The sequence below is a fragment of the Panulirus ornatus genome, chromosome 5 (assembly GCF_036320965.1).
Source record: "Panulirus ornatus isolate Po-2019 chromosome 5, ASM3632096v1, whole genome shotgun sequence".
In the NCBI taxonomy this organism is placed as follows: domain Eukaryota; kingdom Metazoa; phylum Arthropoda; class Malacostraca; order Decapoda; family Palinuridae; genus Panulirus; species Panulirus ornatus.
Genome location: NC_092228.1, coordinates 4183262 through 4205725, shown reverse-complemented (window position 1 = coordinate 4205725; position 22464 = coordinate 4183262).

Here is a 22464-nt window from a genome sequence, read left to right as displayed (position 1 = left end):
GTCATGTCTAGGCCAGCAATTATTACTGTATTCCCTTCGACCCTTTCTAATATACTTATGTATATGGGATTGCCAAGCTACTATACGAGTCTATCAAGGTCAAATAGACGCTATGAATATTCTAACGTATGATTTTTTCCTCCTTTTCTTCGAGGGGAATTTTTTTATTCATATTCCCAAGTTGGAAGTAAACCTGTTGGATGTGATATTTCCTAAGTGGGATTTTCCGATGGTACAGTGGGTTGTGTGACGTCTTCTGTAAACCTGTCATAGGAAAAGACTTGTCTCTGCTTCCCAGCGAGATCATAGACAAGTCCTCGTTTCCTCCCGGTACCCCATATTTTTTTTTTTTTCAAAACTACCTATGCTCGTTAGAATTGTCATTAACGATGCTTAGAGCCTGTGTGTGTCTTGTTCATAAACTCTCGGGTATTGTTTACTATTCCAGCAAGGACATCTTCCTCAGTATCTATCATAAAAAGATGAATGGTATCTTTGTTGTTAATGGTGACTGATTGACAGAGAGCAACAGCAGTGGTTGTAGGCCAACGCCCTGCCTGGACACAGACGTGGTTAGGTACGCCTGACGTGTCCTCTTCTTCTCCTCACCTTACGTAATATTCAACCCACTAATGACGACGCCCTCCCACACTCCCTCCCTCCTTCCCTCCCACACACACTCCCTCCCTCTCTCCCTTGGCTTTCTAGGGCATCTTATACAGTGGGGGGGGGGGGGGAGGTGAAGGAGGCTAACTCCCTCCTACATGCTCGTATGTTTCGTAACATAGACTCTCTCTCTCTCTCTCTCTCTCTCTCTCTCTCTCTCTCTCTCTCTCTCTCTCTCTCTCTCTCTCTACCTCTCTACCTCCTCCTGGACTCACCATCCTCTCATGTTATAACGACCCCCCCCCCACGTACACTAACCATCCCAGAAGAGATATGCCATTGACTAATTACCCCCACAGACTAATTATCCCCCTCCCCCTCCCACCCCCCTCTCCCCCCGTGACTAATGACCCCACGCCATGTCTTAACCCCACTAGCACCAAGGGATGGCTCCCCCACCCCACGCCACCCCACCCACGCCACCCACGCCCCTGACGACCCACTCCTCCTTGAAGTAAAGAAAGACCAAACCTGTTTGACCCCGCGTCTCCATGGTTGACCTGAGCAGGTCAGGACCTGCTGACCTGAGACGCTGGGAAGACCTGAGACGCTGAGGAGATCTGAGGAGACCTGGGACCGAGAAGACCTGGGATTGAAAAGACCTGGGATTGCGTAGACCTGGGATGGGGAGAACCTGAGAAGAAGGGGAGGAGAATATCCAGTGGTTCCCCTTGGTAGGTGAAGGTGGTTGAGAACCAAGGTGAAGCGAGAAATAGAAAGGTTTCAGGTGAGTGACTATATCCAAAGGGATTAGGTGAAGGGGAGCTGAGGGGTCGAGGTGAGAGGAGGAGCACGTAGGTGGCTCAGGTGGCGAGCATATACCTCATGGTACCTGAGAATTCAAGTGAACAGAAGCTGACGTAGTGACACGAAACATCACAACGTGATGGAAGAACATCAGATGAAGGAGGCAACATCACCTGTGGCAAGTGGGGGGGGGGGGGGGGTGGATGATGTTGAGGGGGGGGGGTGCCAGTCAACGCTCAGCTGACGTGGGCTTAGCGAAGAATCTCTGTGACCAATGAAAGACCAGAGGGACTTAGGTATGCGAATGAGCTGAGGTAATGCGGGTGTCTGGCCGTGTCCCCCCCCAACCTACCACCCCGCAACCCACCACACCCCACCCACCCACCCACCCACCGGGGGTGGGGGGGAGAGGAGAATGTACATCGTCTTGTGGAGAATTTAAAAACACCTGTTGACCAACTCATGATGGCGTCAGAGGTCAATCCTCCATCGGATCCCTCACACACACACACACACACACACACACACACACACACACACACACACACACACACATACGTGGACACCTTTTACATGGTAGATAGCTTCACAGGAGAGATGTGTTTTCATAAAAGAGGTCAAAAAAGCTACATACGCCCTGGGGGCGCATAACGCAGAACATAAAGGCGCTTGTCCTCCCAACCAGCGGCGTCTGGGTAACACAGGAGACAAGAGAAGGAACGGGTATGGAAGGAGAAGAAGGAAGAGAAAAACTTTGAAACGATTCTTGTGGACGAGGCTAAAGCTAACGTAAAGCCTTTCCTATATACATTATAGATACTTCTATGTACATTACATAGGAGTAAGTTATCTAGCAAAACGACGCTAATCAGGATAAGTAGATACGGTACGAAGAGTGGAAGGTGATGATGAGGATTGGACATGGCAGCGGATGGAACCATGGGAGGTGAAGTGAGCCATAGGGTGGGTCAGGGGGCGAAGGTTCTGGGAGCACTGAGAATATAATTGATGTCGTCGGTTGCGTGATTAATGCAAGGCGTGAAAACAATGAGACACATCTACTGTCTCCCACAACCAGCCTCATCCAAGGCTGCACCACCAACAACACCACCACAACCACGCCACACAAAGGAGCTTATCCCCCCACCCCCCTGCTACAGAACGGAGCGCAACAAGAAGCCAGTTAAACACTATTCATATTAAGATTTCTTCTCAACATGAAAATACTCTAAATTATCACATCTCTGTCCTGTAATATCTAAAGGTTTCATTACTTTTGTTTTGATTTTAATGACAGTATATTACATCTAACGTAATAGATGCAATTTTAATGACAGTATATCACATCTAACGTGATAAATGTAATTTGTTTTATGACTTGTATTAATGTGAGGTCTTACCGTATCATGAATCGTGTTCTCAGATCTAAATCATTTCTATCATTTGCAGTTTATCATGGCTATATGAAAACACGCGTTGAACATAGATACACAAACTCACAGGACAACTGATAGACAGATCATGAATGATTTATAGATTGTGAAAGAGATGACACGATAGACAGATAGTAGAGAGAGATGGTAGATGCACGATCAGTGATAGAAAGGTGATAGACAAAAAACACAAGATGTATAGTTAACAGATATGAGATAGATAAGAACTAGATGTATAAATCACAGACGATAGATAGATGGTAAATCCATTATCCTTCTTCATGACGCGGTCTGCAACAGATAGATAATAAGTTAACGGTAATAGATACATTAATAGCAGAGGTGTACAGGTGTTAATTGGCTTAATTACTGGGGTACAAACGCGGAGATAATGACTTAGAGGAAGAAGGGAATTAAATGTGATGTATTGAGGAAGAATGACATACGTAGAGAGAGAGAGAGAGAGAGAGAGAGAGAGAGAGAGAGAGAGAGAGAGAGAGAGAGAGAGAGAGAGAGAGGTGGGGATGGAGGGGAGATGGGAGTGGGAGGGGGTTTAAGTGGGGAGGAGGGGAGGGGGGTCAGGCCGGTGAAGGAGGGGGTGGGATGGGGTGGGGGTGGGGATGGGGTGGGGGTGGGGGAGGGGGGAAGAGATAAAAACGAGAGGGGTATATATGGGGGCGGAAGTTGGGGGAGTGGGGGAGGGGGGAGGAAGCGAGAAGGGGGGGGGAGGGGGGTTGAGAGGAGGCGGGGGGGAGGAGGGAGGAGGAGGGGGAGGTTAATTATTGAAGAGATGGTTGACATGTTACGTAACCCTCAGACCCATACGGTCAATAACCAGGCAGACCTGTGTGTGTGTGTGTGTGTGTGTGTGTGTGTGTGTGTCACGCCCTTTTACCGCCGTTAGGAACCAAACGGACCTACTCCCCATTTTCTGTTGTTCTCCTGTTATGGCCCCGATCCCTGTTATTCATAACGGGTTAAGATCCCTCGACCAAGATACGCCAAGGGGGTTAATATTATCTCTTTAAGCGCAAGAGGGTTACGCCAAGCTAGGGCGTAAAGCGATTTTGCGTAAATGGTTTGCGTTATTCCGTATAATGCCTATAAATGAGTAAATAATTCTTTATTCTTACTTTAAAAGCGGGGGAATAATTGATAATTCCGTGTGTGTGTGTGTGTGTGTGTGTGTGTGTGTGTGCGTATATGTAACGTATGTGTAAGACACGAGACTGCTTACATAAGGGTTACGAAGGTAAAGCCATAGCGACTTTGGGTCATTACGTCATCACTCAAGCTCCGCCCACTGGTCCTCGGAAGTTGCGGGTTTGGACGGTGACGTAATCATCAAGCCCCTCCCACTGAGGCTTTTAGGGCACGGGTTTGGGCGGTGACGTCATCATTAGCTCCACCCATTCCCCCTCCCCTTTTCTCTCTTTTCCCGCTAGGGCATGAGCTCATTTCGTGACGTCACTTGCCATAAGCCCCTCCCTCCGCTGGTCCTGGGAAGGACACGTGTCTGGACATCTGAACCAAGTACATTGCCACGTATTGATACCCGAAAACGCGAGGTGGCAACCTTCCGGCGTTATGTAAGGAGACACGTAATGTTCCATCAGTTACGCTTCTTCTTTAACTCATTTCATTTTATGATGATACCTTCAAACACACGCTATGTTTTAAGTTATTCTTATCATATTTATAAATTTCTAAGTTATTTTCGCATTCTATAAATATACAAAATAAATCAGTCGCTGAATTATAGTAGCAAATGGAATATATTTCATAAAGTGATTATATTTCAGGTTGTGCAATCCAGCGCATGCTATAAGCAACGTACATTTTTCCCTCTTCACGTTTCATGGAACAGATGAGGTAAGGTTGCTGCTGCTGGTCTGATTCACGTGTAGTTCCTGTTACCCAGAGTTAGAGCGGCGTTAGTCAGAGGGTCGGGGAAGTGGTTTACCAAGGCTGAGCATTATGACATATTTTCGTCGCGTTAGTTCACCGCTCCACCACCGTGGCGGCGCTGGCGACCGTGCGAGGCGTCTGCTTATATATATACATATGTATCTGTGTGTGATATATCCTCCCTGGAGGACAAAAAAGATATATATATATATATATATATATATATATATATATATATATATATATATATATATAGAGAGAGAGAGAGAGAGAGAGAGAGAGAGAGAGATCACGTGTATATTTTCATCACATCTAGTATATTTTTTCCCTCCTGTCCGAGAAATACCAATAAGATTTATGTCTAGCGTTACGAGAGGTGGAGAAAGGTAATTGGTAGTGAGCGAGGGGTCGTATCATTACGATCGGTGAGGTCAACCCATCATTAGTGCCTCATACAGGGAAGGGAGCCCGGTGATTTCTGACAATAAAACCTTCTTCAACTTCTACTTTGGGTGAAATTGCGCCCCCAGGGCTGTTAGGGGTGGGGTCATCATCTGGCTCAGCTACGATGGTCATGTTAAAAAGGTCACGTACCCCTTGTGTGTGTGGGGGGGGGGTAGGTTGTTAAGCTGTCAAGGGTTGTCAATATACTGTCAAGTGGCGGAGGCAGTCTTCCAAAACACACACACACACACACACACACACACACACACACACAACACTCCAGTCGAAAATCAAATTCTTAATTCCTTTAGAAATAGACTTTTAATATGTCACCAGGCGAGCACTGGCACATGGTTTACATACCTGATCCAATTAGACCACCGTCATAACTAGCAGTTAAGTCTGTAGACGCAATCTTATCGTTATCATCTACATGTTTGATGTCCTGCTATCACTAGGTAGCCCCCAGAGCCCCGCCAGGAGGAGTACGTCTGTACTTAACAGATAACAAGATAACAAGACAATTGAACTGGCTCAGGTTGTAGGTGATAACGAAAGGGAATTTTAGTATTATGGGAAATGGTACGTGACGATCGCTTCTGAAAATAACTGTGCTATGTGGTCACAGTAGATGGCTGAAGGGAAAATTTATAAAACTATAGTCATTTTTATTTTCTAAATTGCCGTTCAATACGCGCGACGGTGTGAGAGAAAAGACAAGAGGTGAGACTTGTGGAAAGATGTTAGAAGGAATAGCTGAAGAAGAAGGAGAAGAGATGAAGAATGCATGATGTCCCCCCCTTCTTATGTCTCACACACGAAAGGGGGGGTTGAGCAGGGGGAGGAGGGGGGGAAGGGGGTAATGATGAAGGGGGTAATTAGTGGGTAGTGCCAAGGTGAGGCTGTTAATGAGGAAGGCTGAGTGCATTATACGCATCAGTGGCGGGCGTGCGTGAGAGCTGGTGATGCGTATAGTGAATTCAAGAATTGGCCACGGATGGATACCGTATGGAGAAATGCCAGCTGTAGATTTCTGGTAATATATATATATATATATATATATATATATATATATATATATATATATATATATATATATATATATATATATATATATAATAGTATTTGTGCATTGATATTATGATACTAGGTTTGTGAAAAGGTTAAGCACACTCTTCTCTGATCATATGCTAATGATATGTAAATTAGATCTCTAATCGAGTTAAAGACAGGGGAAAACGGAGATAAAAGTTCGGAAGTTTAAGAATGAAAACGGGAACTGGTAACTTCCTCGGGAAGTTGAATGAGAAGTTGCGTCAGATGTATTGATGAGGCGCCACAAGGCTGTGTTCAAGGTGAAGTGGACACATTTAAAAGGGTCAGTGTAAAGGCAGCCACTGAGATATACGCTAATGCTGGAGGGTACCCAGATGGGAGAAGAGGTTAGAGGACGGTGGATGAAGAATGCACGCAGCTGGTCGACGCGAACAGAAAAAAATAAAAGACTTTGGAAGGATCTAGATATTTTGAAGTTAGATATAGACGAATAAGGACAAAAAAGGCATCACATAAGCTTGAATATATATATATATATATATATATATATATATATATATATATATATATATATATATATATATATATATATATAAACCGACCACCTGTTTCAGTAACCATGGCCCACGGGTTCAAAGTATGTCCTCGAGGCGAGACGTGTCATTAAGTCCGGAAATCTTGAACTTTTACCCCTGAACATGACCGCAACAGACGGCTCAAGGCTGGAACGCTACGATTTCGTACGCGGGAAAGATTTCTATCCATCACATCTCCAACAGTTCTTCCTCCATCACATCTCCAACAGTTCTTCCTCCATCACATCTCCAACAGTTCTTCCTCCATCACATCTCCAACAGTTCTTCCTCCATCACATCTCCAACAGTTCTTTCCCCATCACATCTCCAACAGTTCTTCCCCATCACATCTCCAACAGTTCTTCCTCTATCACATCTCCAACAGTTCTTCTTCCATCACATCTCCAACAGTTCTTCCTCCATCACATCTCCAACAGTTCTTCCTCCATCACATTTCGAACAGTTCTTGTTGTATCACGTCTTCAACAGCTGGTTCATTGATGAATAACACACACACACACACACACACACACACACACACACACACACACACACACACACTGTCCTTGTATGGAGTACTGCTCTCACATCTGGGGTGGGTCTTGCTATCCATCCTTATTTAACAAAGTTGAGGCAAAAACGTTCAAACTTGTAAACTCCCCAAGGCTAACTTCCAAACCTGACACCCACCACTTGCCCCCCTTGCCCTACGCCTTAATGTTGGTTCATTTTCCCCTCTTCTATAGGTATTACTTCGGTTTTTGCTCCCGAGAGCTGGCTGCCTGTGTACCCCCCACCACCGCTAACGAGACCACGCCATACTCAGCAAGCTGCTGCCTCACATAGTCATTGAAAACTCAAGTGTAAGGCATTTTGATACCTTTTTCTTCCCCTACACGTCGAAACTTTGGAAACTCTCTGCCTTCTCATGTCTCTCCCATTAACAATAACTTGACACTTTCTAAAAGAAGGCTTTTATATTTCCTCCAAAAATCCCAAATACTTTTTCTTTTGTCTTTTCTGAATTTCACCTTTCAGACAGATAGATAGATAGATAGATAGAGAGATCGACGAAAGGATGAGTCACGTTGTATCAATGACGTCACCGAGTGCAACATGACGCCACTCATGACGTCACAGACCATCACACTGACTCATTACGAACGTATCCATCACCGAGATGACTCACCCCCTTCCATGACGCACCCACTGACTCAGCAGACTGACTCACTCCTGACGAACTTTCCTTCATATGAAAATCTACAGGTTGAGTCAGGACCATGAACACACACACACACACACACACACACACACACACACAACACACACACACACACACACACACACAACACACACACACACACACACACACACACAACACACACACACACACACACACACACACAACACACACACACACACACACACACACACACACACACACACTTCCTAATGCACATGCACACGCACGCACGCGAGAGAGAGAGAGAGAGAGAGAGAGAGAGAGAGAGAGAGAGAGAGAGAGAGAGAGAGAGAGAGAGAGAGAGAGGACATTACGTTTTCTATACCTCCTGTAAGCGTCAAGCCTAGCTTGCACAATGCATCAGAAAACGTTCAACCTCGATCGTTTCTAAGTTAGTTACAAAAATCTTAAATTGTTTTTGTCTTATTCTGTATAGATCTGAGTGTGTTTATATGTTTATTTTCCGTGCATCAGCGCCATCTATGAACGTGCGGGGGAAGTAATCATACTAGAAACATTATTTCCGAGATATATATATATATATATATATATATATATATATATATATATATATATATATATATATATATATATATATATTTAGTTACAGAAAACGAGTCGTGGGTGATACGTGTTGTCACATGTGAGATGGAAGCGGTGATGTAGGAACATAAGGCTTGCCCTTGGCAGCCCTTAGAGAAGTCCCTTTATCAATTCAGGGCCGCCCTGAGGCCCCTTTGCTTCCCCTGGAGGAGGAGGAGGAGGAGGAGGAGGAGGAGGCCCTTTGAACAATCGACAAACCCCTGAACCAATGCACCCCTTCCTTCCTTCCTTCCTTCCTTCCTTCCTTCCTTCCTTCCTTCCCTCATCCTCATTAGGGCTTCCCCAGACAAGCCCTTTGCTGAGGGATTGTCCTCCCAGCGCCTCCCATCCTTAATAATAGGATACTCTGATCCTTCTTCCTCCTCTTCCCCTAGAGGACTGGGGCCTCCCTTGGCCACAAGGTGAAGGATGACCCTAACTTGCTCCCCCTTATCCTCGGCTTGGGGGGTTCGAACCCGTCTTCTTCTCTCCACCACCTCAGAAGACGTGAGAGATATTATCTCTCACTCCTGAAAGTACTGTCATTCCCTGCCTTGATAGCGATAGCTATCTCTCACATATCTCTCAGCGTTATCTTTTTTATATATATATTTTTTTTCTCTTTTTTTTTCTTTCTCGTTATCACAGAAACACTCAGGGGAAACTAAATCGAATCTGAGACCTGAAGGAAAGGAATTTGAATATCTTATAAAGTGGTTGAGGAGGATCTTGAAATCAAGGGTTCGACAAGAATATAGATTACGAGATTTCTTCATGTCGTAATGTAATATCTATCTATCTATCTATATATCTATCTATGTATATTAGTCTGCTAGTGAGAACCTTTATCAAATAATCGCCCCCCCCATATACATTGAGAAAATGTAATATATATATATATATATATATATATATATATATATATATATATATATATATATATATATATATATATATATATATATATATATATATTCCTACTATTCGCCATTTCCTTGTTAGCGAGGTAGCGTTAAGAACAGATGACAGAGCCTTTGAGGGAAATCCTCACTTGGCCCCCTTCTCTGTTCCTTCTTTTCGTGCCACGTCCACACAGACCCCCTGCCTGTGGTCGTCGCCAGAGACACCAGCCGTTATATTATCTCACGTTCTTATCAGTTTTAGTTCAGTATGATAAAGTCTGGCTCAAGTCTCACGTACGCTTTCCCCCACCACCACCACCTTTACGTAATGTGGGGGTTTGTGAGGGGGAGGGGGTGATGGTGGGGGGTTGGGGGTGGGGTTGGTGGTGGGTGTGTGTGGATGGGTGTGTGTGTGGTGGGTGTGTGTGTGGGTGGGTGGGTGTGTGTGTGTGTGTGTGTGTGTGTGTGTGTGTGTGTGTGTGTCTCACTTATAGTAACACAAGATTATTGGATTTTAGTTTGATTCTGTTTATAACGTAGAAATGTAACTAGATTCACACACACACACACACACACACACACACACACACACACACACACACACACAGACGGGCACACGCAAGCTGGATAACCCGTCTTATATTTACACATACACGTATATATATCTTTTTTCCCCAAGTGGTTGATTTACGTCTGTCACACCCCCACTTCCCACGCCCTTCCTAAGTGGGGTTTATCCAGTGGTATCCTCAACTCTTCGAGTTTGGGCCACATTACGTCACACTAAGCGGAATCATATTCCTGTGTTATGGACGGCAAAGACTCGAACCAGGAGATCCAGTACGTAGTGCAATGTACCGTGGGGAAATACCAGCCCAGAACTACTGTTATGATGTCTGGTATGCAAGGCATCGCAGCTTGCTGGACGTGGTTTTGATTAGAAAATGGTGTGAGGGTGGTAAACACAACGTCCATTGATCTGACGCAATGTCTCCAAGTTGTCCAATTTGAATCTTGCTCTTCTGTAAGAACAAAGTGGTAGGAATATTGAACACAATGGTGTCAAGAACAAACGAACAGTGGCGTAACTTCCAGCCACATGTTCTTTAGCTGTTATGTATATCATAGAGACATGACACCCCCTATCATCCAACTCTTATTAGCCCTCTTTTTCAACCCCTGCACTTTCCTCTTGACTCCATGCTACTCGATGTTCAACCACTTTACATACCCTAACTCAACCCCATTGACACAGTGCGTTACCCCCCATACACCACATCGATCCAACTCATTCTATCCAGTGCATGAATCTACAGATACCAGGATGGGTTTGATGTTAGATATCATGACTATAAATAGATGCTTATGGAATCTACGTTCTACCATCTGCATTCGAACACACAAAGAAAAATGTGCATTTCCTGTTCATGCTTACGTTTCTTGAGAATATGATTCAACTTGAAAATCCTGCACGTTTATACGAATCTGGAAACGAACTAAACAGTAGCACTATAATGATGTAATCAAATCACGTACATTTCTAAAGAGAATGACCTTTTATACCCCAGTATAAGATGGGGATATATATATATATATATATATATATATATATATATATATATATATATATATATATATATATATATATGTGTGTGTGTGTGTGTGTGTGTGTGTGTGTGTTTACCAAATGGCGTCCTAGCTACGTTTCTTCGTTGTATATCAACTGACTGTTATATTTCTCTCTTGTGTCTCCCCTGATGATGTGATTATTACACGAAAGTGCACTTGGGAACTTATCGTGTTTCATATATATATATATATATATATATATATATATATATATATATATATATATATATATATATATATATATATATATATAAAGTGGAAAGCCCAGATCAATAAAGACTTATGCCACAATACCAGAAAGTCCCACACCCTTCCCCTGAGCCAGCCATTCCGAGGTGGTGGTGGAGACCTGTCTGGCGAGTGTGGCTTGGCCTGGCGCATGCGTCAAGAGCGGACGCTGTTTCTCCCTTGCCCGGGACCCAGGCTCGATTCCCAGAAGTCCTTAAAAGTTCATTCTTCGCCATGATGGCTATCTTATCTCTCTCTCTCTCTCTCTCTCTCTCTCTCTCTCTCTCTCGAAATAATAGAAGTGCCCTCGGCTATATGATGCGATGGAGGTCTGTGCATTATCATAACTATGTAAACACAATCTTCAAAGCTTATAAAAGATCATTTGTAAAGTATTATTTCCCTTTATGATGATGTAGCGGAGAAGTTCGTAAAGTCGCTCTGATATTTGTGAAAAAAAAATAAGGAATCGGGGCGTTATTATATATATCTTTATATATATATATATATATATATATATATATATATATATATATATATATATATATTTTTTTTTTTTTTTTTTTTTTTTTTTTTTTCCAGCCATATTTCGTTTGTATGTGTTTTTATTCGAGGCATTTCTTAATACCTCGTCCTTCACCTGAATGATAATATCATACTTTTATCCCCACTTTGATACTCACACACACACACACACACACACACACACACACACACACACACACACACATACACACACCTGGGAAAATCATACAGCCATACCTATGCGGCAAAGATACATTGATAAACGCTCAGGTCACAATAACTGAATAATGAATATAAACGCCCAAGGTCACAATAACTGAATAATGAATATAAACGCCCAAGGTCACAATAACTGAATAATGAATATAAACGCCCAGGCCACAATAACTGAATAATGAATATAAACGCCAAGGTCACAATAACTGAATAATGAATATAAACGCCCAAGGTCACAATAACTGAATAATGAATATAAACGCCCAAGGTCACAATAACTGAATAATGAATATAAACGCCCAAGGTCACAATAACTGAATAATGAATATAAACGCCCAGGCCACAATAACTGAATAATGAATATGCCAAGGTCACAATAACTGAATAATGAATATAAACGCCCAAGGTCACAATAACTGAATAATGAATATAAACGCCCAAGGTCACAATAACTGAATAATGAATATAAACGCCCAAGGTCACAATAACTGAATAATGAATATAAACGCCCAAGGTCACAATAACTGAATAATGAATATAAACGGCCAAGGTCACAATAACTGAATAATGAATATAAACGCCCAAGGTCACAATAACTGAATAATGAATATAAACGCCCAAGGTTACAATAACTGAATAATGAATATAAACGCCCAAGGTCACAATAACTGAATAATGAATATAAAGTCTGCGCAAGGCATTATAAAGTAGGAATTCCCAGCATCTACTGTGTGTGACCAGCTCCAGTCAGACCCAGTTGTCGCTAAGTTACAATGTGAATGATCTATTCTCATATTCCTTTTTTTTTCTTTTCTTAGACCTATCCCCCCTTCTTTCTGCCCCCCCCTCCCCTCCTCCCCCGCCCCAACCCACAGCCCCCTTCCCCAACCAGCCTAGACCCCCCAAGCCCCCTTCATCCCTTCCCCCTCCCCCCATCTATCTCTCATTTCTTTTCTTTTTTTCTTTTATCATTAAAATATCCTTATCATCATTTCTTGGCTTGGCGCCCCTCTCGCCCATTTTCGCCTGGTCTATCCTTGCGCCAGAGGAAAGAATGTGTGTGTGCGTGTGTGTGTGTGTGTGTGGGGGGGTGTGTGCTGTGCCCCGTGCTGAGGGAGGTTGTGTGTGTGTGTGTGTGTGTGTGTGTGTGTGTGTGTGTGTGTGTGTGTGTGTGTGGGGAATTCTCATATTGCTGTCATGAAACGTATGAGGTGGTGGATGATGATAATAATTACCCCCTCCCCCTCCTCCTCCCCTCCCCCCTTCCCCCTCCCCCCTTCCCCTCCCAAGAAAAGGGCCTTTTTTTTTTTCACTCGGGAAATCTGCATTCTGGTTTTCTATCTTCGTGTTTCCGGTGACGGACGGAGAGAAGAAATATCCGGTAGGGAGGAGGGAGGTGGGGAAATTTCGGTGTTGTTACAGGATGCGGTTAAAGGGTTTTGAGTGTGATGAGTTCCGGGTTGAGAAGAATGAATGAGGATTACGGTTAAATGAAGAAGTTATAGATGGAACTTCCGGTTCAGAATAGTTTTGGTAACCGGATGGCCGGTTAAGGAAGCGTTCATTTGATAATATATTTGCTGATCGGTGATCCGATTAAATTCGATCCATCAGTTCCTATGGTTCAGTTATAAAGAAAATAATTCGGTTAAGATGTCCGGATAAATCAATTCTAATGGCCGTTGTAATTCGGTTAAGGGGTCCGGATAAATGATTCTAATGGCCGTTGGTCAGTTAGGAAACTTGCTATAATTCTCGGTATAGAAACGGATATGTATTACTATACATCGTTGACCGTTAACAGAGACGCATTGCTCCTCCCGTTATCTGTTGGTGGAAAGAGAGTCTCTCTCTCTCTCTCTCTCTCTCTCTCTCTCTCTCTCTCTCTCTCTCTCAGTTTCCTGCATGACCTTTGGAGCCAAGTGTTGTTAAGCGCAACAAGGGAACGACTCTTTAAGCCCCCTTAAGGGTTGAATGACCAGGGTAAAGCATGTATGAAACGGCTTTATGTAAACAGACAAACAAACACGTTGCTATCATCAGCAGAGAAACGTCGCTAAACGAAACTGTGAACGAAGACACGCGTGTTCAACGAGGCTATGAATACCCTAAATCATTTCTATAAGATAATTCTAGACAATCAAAAGCGAAAGATAATAGAAATCTAATCTAAAGCAGAGAGAACATCTGCTCAGTGAACAGATGAACGAAGAGTTCAACGAGATTAACAAAAGCCTTGATTAACGAGAACCTGATCAACCAAAGCCTTGTTCAACGAGAACGTGATCAACCAAAGCCTTGTTCAACGAGAACGTGATCAACCAAAGCCTTGTTCAACGAGAACCTGATCAACCAAAGCCTTGTTCAACGAGAACCTGATAGAAAAAAAAACATTGTTCAACGAGGTGGATCTGGGGCCTCTTTACCCAACCTCTGTTCAACGGAGCATTGAACAATACGGGTTCTAAAGTCACATAGGAAGGCGGAATGTAAAGTATGTAAGACGTCACACGACTTCCGCTTGGGATGTTCAGCCACTGTAACGTAACGCTGGAGAAGTGTGACAATGCGGGAATCCAACGTGTTTAGTACTTTCCACAAACTGTGTATTGTAGGGTCGGGAAGTTTAGATACTTTTTGGTTAGGTTATCTATGACGGCACTAGGCAACTGGGGCCCTATTCAAGGCCATCCTATTAACGCTATATATATATATATATATATATATATATATATATATATATATATATATATATATATATATATACATAGAACATGATCCAAGTGGCCATATCGACTAAGCCCAAAGGGAGGATGAACAGCTGGGTTGACTGTGGATCACCTGCCGCCTACTAGGATTCGAACCTATGCGCTACACCACTGGAGTCCATTAGCACATTCGATAAAGTCTGTATAGTAAGGGAGGATAGTTTGTCCCCCCCCCCCCCATTACCATGAAGTAACCAGGTATATATATATATATATATATATATATATATATATATATATATATATATATATATTATATATATATATATATATATATATATATATATATATATATATATATATATATATATATATATTATATATATATATATATATATATGAAAGTGCAGAGGTATCAACCCGCCTCCAATACTTTTTCAATAATATTTAAAAAAATCCACTAAAATTATTTTTATTCAAAATTTTACTTGCGTTTTCATTAATTGATTTCCCAATTTCAGGGCTGTTCTCCGTTTTCCTTTAGAAATAGCCGCAAGTATTTGTTTACATCATTTCTACGTACATCACGATAGATACATTCTACTGCATTTCATGTTTAACAACAGCTTCAGCTCTTATAAATAAAAATCTGTACAGTACATCAAAGCAAAGTACAAAAAGAAAAGAAAAAAATTAGATTTATTCTTAAAAACAAAATGTATATTTCAAAGAGCTAGTTTCATATCAAATACTTGAATAATACATCCATATATACATCGAATGACCTCATATATATATATATATATATATATATATATATATATATATATATATATATATATATATATATATCATTGGTCTAAATATACTCTTCGGAGAATCTATCACTTAGATAATAACTGATAATAACTGACCCATTAACTCCCAGTTATCGTACTCCCGCAGCCGCCATGGGTTATATGCCATTCTTCAATTTAGTGGGGAACCCACCCTCCAATTTTTTTTTCTTTTAATTTAGTTTTTAAAAACTTTAGCATTGAAATCTCTGTCTATGTTTGAATATGTTCATTTGCACTGGATACCCCACAAACCAAAAAAAAAAAAACAAGTAAAACATAAATTTCCCACAAAATTATTATCTTCTCCCATTTGGAAAAAAATTTCGTAGTTAGTGTCTCACTTTATCATGATTATAATTCCTCTACGGCTCATTATTCATAAAGTAAATGTTTCCTAGCAACAGCCCATGAGAATAACCCATTGAAAAAAATACATTTCCCCCCCCCAGGGAAAAAATCCCCGAAAAATTCACTGCTTTTTGGTTTTTTTTTTCTTCTTGAACGCCAACCTGCAGGTGGGTGGTGGGGGGGGGGGAGGTAGAGGTAGAGGAAGAGGAGGAGGGAAGAGAGGGTGTGGGTGGGGGTGGGTTGCGCCCTTGTGGCCTGCATTTCTTGCTCTGACGTGAAGGTCCTTGGACGGGAGGGGAAGAGGGGGGGAGGGAGGGGAGGAGGGGGGAAGGGAAGGGTCGGTCCCAGGGGCGGGTGTTGGTAGGACTCCGTGTGAGTAGGATGTGTCTATGAACACCTCCTCTCCTCCTCCTCCTCCTCTTACGCCCACGAGGGGCAGCGGGTATGTGTGTGGAGTGAGTGAGTGAGTGAGTGAGGGAGGTTACCCTGGGGGAGGAGGAGCAGCAGCAGGAGGCGGAGGAGGAGGAGGAGGGAGCGCCGTACGCGGAATCGCATGTGATTCAGGGGAAGCGCCGTGTGAGTAACTCCCTCCAGACGCTGGTGCATTCGTCCGGGGGGCGCCCCCGCCCCGCCCCGCCCCGCCTGAGCTCAGGTCCCAACCGGGTTTCCGGAAAATGTACGTACGTCGAGGGTATGTGTTAAGACGGGGCTCGAACTGGAGGGGAACTTTAGTCTCCATCGTCGCCCCGAAGTGTTAACACACACCTACCTTACAGTGTCTGTCTTCCATACGTCGGGTGATAAGAGGAATTGTGGTGTTATGCAGGCGATGCGGGTGTTAGACGTCTCATCTAACGTCTCGTGGGTGAACGCAAGTGTTACGCTGATGTGTTAGAGAGGGAAAATAGAATATCCCTGTTGACTTGGAAGTGTTATACAGTGTTATTAGTCTTTCTAACCCTCGTGTGTTGACTTGGCAGTGTTACACAGGTGTTAGAAGTCTATCTAACATCTGTTGAGTGACCTGGTGGTGTTAGACAGTGATAGAAGTCTAACATAGTGTTAGATAGTGTTAGAAATTTAAGACAATTTTCCGTGACTCTCGTAGTGATACGCCGTGTTAGAAATCCCCCTAAACGTTTGAACCTAACACCGTGCTACCTTTGGCCGAAGAAGCTGGTGGACCTAACACAGTGTTCAATGCCTAGTTGAACATTCAACTGAACGGAGAGGAATAAAAAATTGTTCTACAAGTCCTTTCATAGTAAGTTTCTTTGATGAATTTATTAATTTTTAAGATTTTTATATTTTAACCAAATTTAATTTAAAATTTCAGTATCTACAATAGTATTACAGAAGACAACACTTAGAAGTAAATATAGTACTATTAGTACAATTAAAAAAACAACAATTAATCTTTAAGTGTAATCAATTTTTAAATAAATTTGTAAAAAAGTTATAATTTTAGAAAAAATCTCGATCAAGAAATAACATTAGGAAAATATTGTTTTCTCATTAACAATTGCGGCACAAATTATCTCTGACGTTACAACCGCCGGACGTCCTCGACCAATCAGCCCGGAATCTCTGACGTCACGGTTGTCCGGAACCAGTGAGCTTGCGCTCTGACGTCACATTCGCTCGGGGTGACGATAGTAAATTCCCTCTTGCGTCACGCACTGAAGCAACCCCTGGACTGGTTACTGTTCAGTGTGTTCAGCACACAAGTTCAATGTGGCGTCTATTTCAAATGTTACTGACTCAGTTCAAGATAATAGAGAGAACGTCAGACGACATTGAACAATGCCGTAATTCCCATATATATATATATATATATATATATATATATATATATATATATATATATATATATATATATATATATATATTAACCTGAATCAACATTGGTATAAAAACTTAAGGGCAAAGATGTATATATATGAATAGTGTGATAGTGGAAGATATATGAATATGATACGATCTACTGATATAATACTAAAAGGGTATGCTAAAAACCAGTGACTAGAAACCACTCCCCTGTGATTTGAGTATTAGAAAACACTCGCTAGAGAACATGTTCTGACTGATAACAAACATCTGTTGCAAAAACAATGAGTTTGGTTAACTGTTGAAGGAAACCTGTTAGAGAACATGTGGTGGAGGACATCTATTAGAGAACACCTGTTAGAAAACACCTGTTGCAAGATATTCTGCAAAACCTCCAGAAACCGATCCTAGAGAACGGCGGGTAGAAACCACCTTCAATTGAGCAGCATTTTTAAAGACCAACTTGTCAAGAACAGTTGCTGGGGAGAAACCTAGAGAACAAAAGCTGTCACAGACCACCACCCACAGAACAGATGTTTAAGAAAAGTGGAAAGCCCCTTGAAAAAGACCCTTTGAAAAAGAGGGTTTACGCCCTTAAACCCGAGGAAGACCCTTGAAAAAGATGGAAAGGACCCAAACCCAAGGAGAACGCCCCTTGAAAAAGATGGAAAGCCCCAAAAGACAAGACCTTGAACGTTTTTTACGCCCCTTAAAACCCCGGGAAAGACCCTTGAAAAAGATGTTACGACCTTTAACAAGAGGACGCCCCTTAAACAGGGGTACGCCCCTTGAAAAAGAGGAAGACCCTTGAAAAAGAGGGTTACGACCATTAAAAAGAGGAAGACCCTTGAAAAAGAGGGTTTAAGCCCCTTGAACAAAAAGGGAAGCCCCTTGAAAAAGGATGGTACGCCCAAATTGAAAAACCGGACCCTTTGCCAAATGGACGCCCCTTGAAAAAAGATTTGACCTTTAAAAATTGGAGGGCCCCTTAACACGACGGACAAACCTTAAACCCGAGGGTTACGAAAAATTGAAAAAAGAGGAAGACCCTTAAAAAAACAATTAAAAATGGTACGACCAACAAAGCCCCAAAACGGGACGCCCCTTGAACGATGGTACGACCTTGAACACCCCGGCAACCGCTTAAACCCTTGAAAAAGATTTTAGCCCTTTAAAAAGACGGACGACCTTAAACGAGGTACGCCCAAATTGAACAAAGGAAGCCCTTGAAAAGAGGGTTCGCCCAAATTGAAAAAGTTTGGAAGACCCTTGAAAAAGATGGAAGACCCTTGAAAAAGGGGGGACGACCTTGAAAAAGATGGTACGAATTGAACCCCCGAGGGACAAACCTTGAAAAGATGGACGACCCTTGAAAAAGAGGAGACCCTTGAAAGTTTGGTACGCCCCTTGAAAAAGGAGGACGACCCTTGAACAGATGGTCGCCCCTTGAAAAGAGGAAAGCCCCTTGAAAAAGATGGTACGCCCTTTGAAAAAGAGGTCGCCCCTTTTGAACGTTGTTACGCCCATTGAAAAAGAGGAAGCCCCTTGAACGAGGGTTACGACCATTAAACCGAGGTCGCCCCTTGAAAAAGAGGGTTACGAAAATTGAAAAAGAGGAAGCCCCTTTGGGAAAAAGATGGTACGACCAAATTGAAAAAAGAGGTAAGACCCGGGAAAAAGATTTTACGACCATTGAAAAAGAGGTAAGCCCCTTGAACGAGGGACCCCCAATTGAAAAAGAGGACGACCCTTGAACATTTGGGGCGCCCCTTAAACAAGAGGGAAACCCTTTAAAAAGATGGAAAGCCCCTTGAAAAAGAAGGGGCCAGAAAAAGGGGAAACCCTTTGAAAAGGACAAAATTTGAAAAAGAGGACGCCCCTTAAACAAGATGGAAAGCCCCTTGAAAAAGACGAAGCCCCTTGAAAAAGATGGTACGCCCTTTGAAAAAGAGGTAGGGACCGAAAAAAGTGGTACGACCATTGAAAAAACGGACGCCCCTTGAAAAAGGGTAGGGCCCATTAAAACGGGGAGGACGACCTTGAACAAGTGGAAAGCCCCAAAGGGGCGCCCAAACCGGAAAGACCATTGAACACGATGGTACGACCCTTGAACAAGATGGTACGACCCTTGAACACTTTGGCAAGACCCTTGAACAAGATCGTAAGACCGTTGAACAAGATGGTACGACCCTTGAACACGACGGTACGAACCTTGAACAAGATGGTACGACCCTTGAATACGATGGTACGACCCGTGAACACGATGGTACGACCCTTGAACAAGATGGTAAGACCCTTGAACTAGATGGTACGACCCTTGAACACGATGGTACGACCCTTGAACACGACGGTACGAACCTTGAACAAGATGGTACGACCCTTGAACACGATGGTACGACCCTTGAACAAGATGGTATGACCCTTGAACACGACGGTACGACCCTTGAACACGATGGTAAGACCCTTGAACACGACGGTACGACCCTTGAACAAGATGTTACGACCATTGAACAAGATGGTACGACCATTGAAAAAGACGGTACGACCATTGAACAACACGGTACGACCTTTGAACAACACGGTCACGACGATACGACCCTCAAGAAATGCAATATGACCCTTGCATGTGCGGCTAATTTGACCTTTGACCTGAACCTTAAGAGTCAAAGAACAAGCGGCAGTTTAAGACACACACACACACACACACACACACACACACACACACACACACACACACAAATTAAATATATCTTTCCCGTAGTAAGTAACAACTTAAACTAAACCACAAACATTACAAAATGAATTGGAATAATTAGAAATAAGAACCCATAAAAATGTTTCAGCATCAAGAGGAAGAAAAAACATATTCAGCGATAATCCCATTGAACCAAGAATAACACTTAAAGAACACACTAGAACAAAAGAACACCTAAAAATAACACTTAAAGAACACACTAGAACAAAAGAACACCTAAAAATAACACTTAAAGAACACAGAAGAACAAGAGCACCTAAAAATAACACTTAAAGAACACACTAGAACAAGGACACCTAAAAATAACACTTAAAGAACACAGTAGAACAAGAACACCTAAAAATAACACTTAAAGAACACACTAGAAAAGAACACCTAAAGATAACACTTAAAGAACACACTAGAACAAGAACACCTAAAAATAACACTTAAAGAACACAAACTTAGAACAACAGTCTTCTTCATTTTTCCTTCTTTTTTTCTTTTTTTAAATCAGTGTTTCACCATTTCCCTCCACGTTTCAATATAACCCAAATTCTTTTTTTTTCCTAATACGTCTTCATTTTTCCAGTTAACGTGCAACGTGGAGACGCTGCAGGATACATCAGCTTCCTTGATTTAGCTGTACTACGCGCGAGAACACCTGTCAAGGGAGGGTTATTAAAGCCGTCAACCTCATGTTATTACCACGATTCCAACAACCTTAAATGTAACATCTTCTTTCAGTCGTTGGAAGATCATGCTTAAGACATAATGGCTCTATCACTGCACGTACGAGGCCACTGGGGTACATATGATGCGTTATATGATGAATACACAATACTAAATAATAATAATAATAATAATAATAATAATAATAATAATAATAATAACAAATATAATGATAATGATAATATTGATACCAATAATGATGATAATAATAATAATGATAATAATAATAATAATAATAATAATAATAATAACGAATATAATGATAATATTGATAATAATGATAATGATAAAAATGATTATAATAATGATAATAACGAATAAAATAATAATAATGATAACGATAATAATTAGTTTATCATAGAGGAATGCACAACCAAACTTGTTATCATTATCTTAACTACGTGACAAATCCTCAGGACATGAAAAGTTTTACTGCAATAATATAATATGATATAATATGATAATATAAAATCTAATATAATAATGTAATATAATGTTAAAATACATTATAATATTTTACATTTGTTATGACTCCACTATAAACTAGATCTTTGCTGTTGTTACAATCATATTAATCAGATATGTGATCTTATGCACTGAAGATGTGTGGTTTAACTTGTTAATGTTGGGAATATGTTTAATGACCTGATCCATCGTTGGATATCGTCATAATCACTACTCTATCGTCTCATCTACATCCTTCACCTCATCCTCAACCATTTCTTATACCTGACCCGTAAGTGTGTGAGGTCAATGGTCATCTTCACTACACCCTCCACACCTCAGACCTTTCTTCTGACCTTCGAACATCAGGTACACCTTCCCTTACCCCAGAAAAATATACAAAAAAGAAAGAAAAAAATGAAATTTCCTGTCTACATTCCAGCATCTTTAACCATTTTCATCGTCCAGTCCCGTCCGGTGTGGGAGATCTGAGGACAGCGGCTAAGACACTTCCCCTGACGGTCGTACACACACACACACACACACACACACACACCACTCAGTAAGGATCAAAGGTTTTCTCTAACTCTGGTTCCGGTTGAGGGATTGGGGGAAGGGGATTCTTTTATCCGGAATCCGGATTTTGGAAGACCCATTATCCGGAATCCGATTTATACG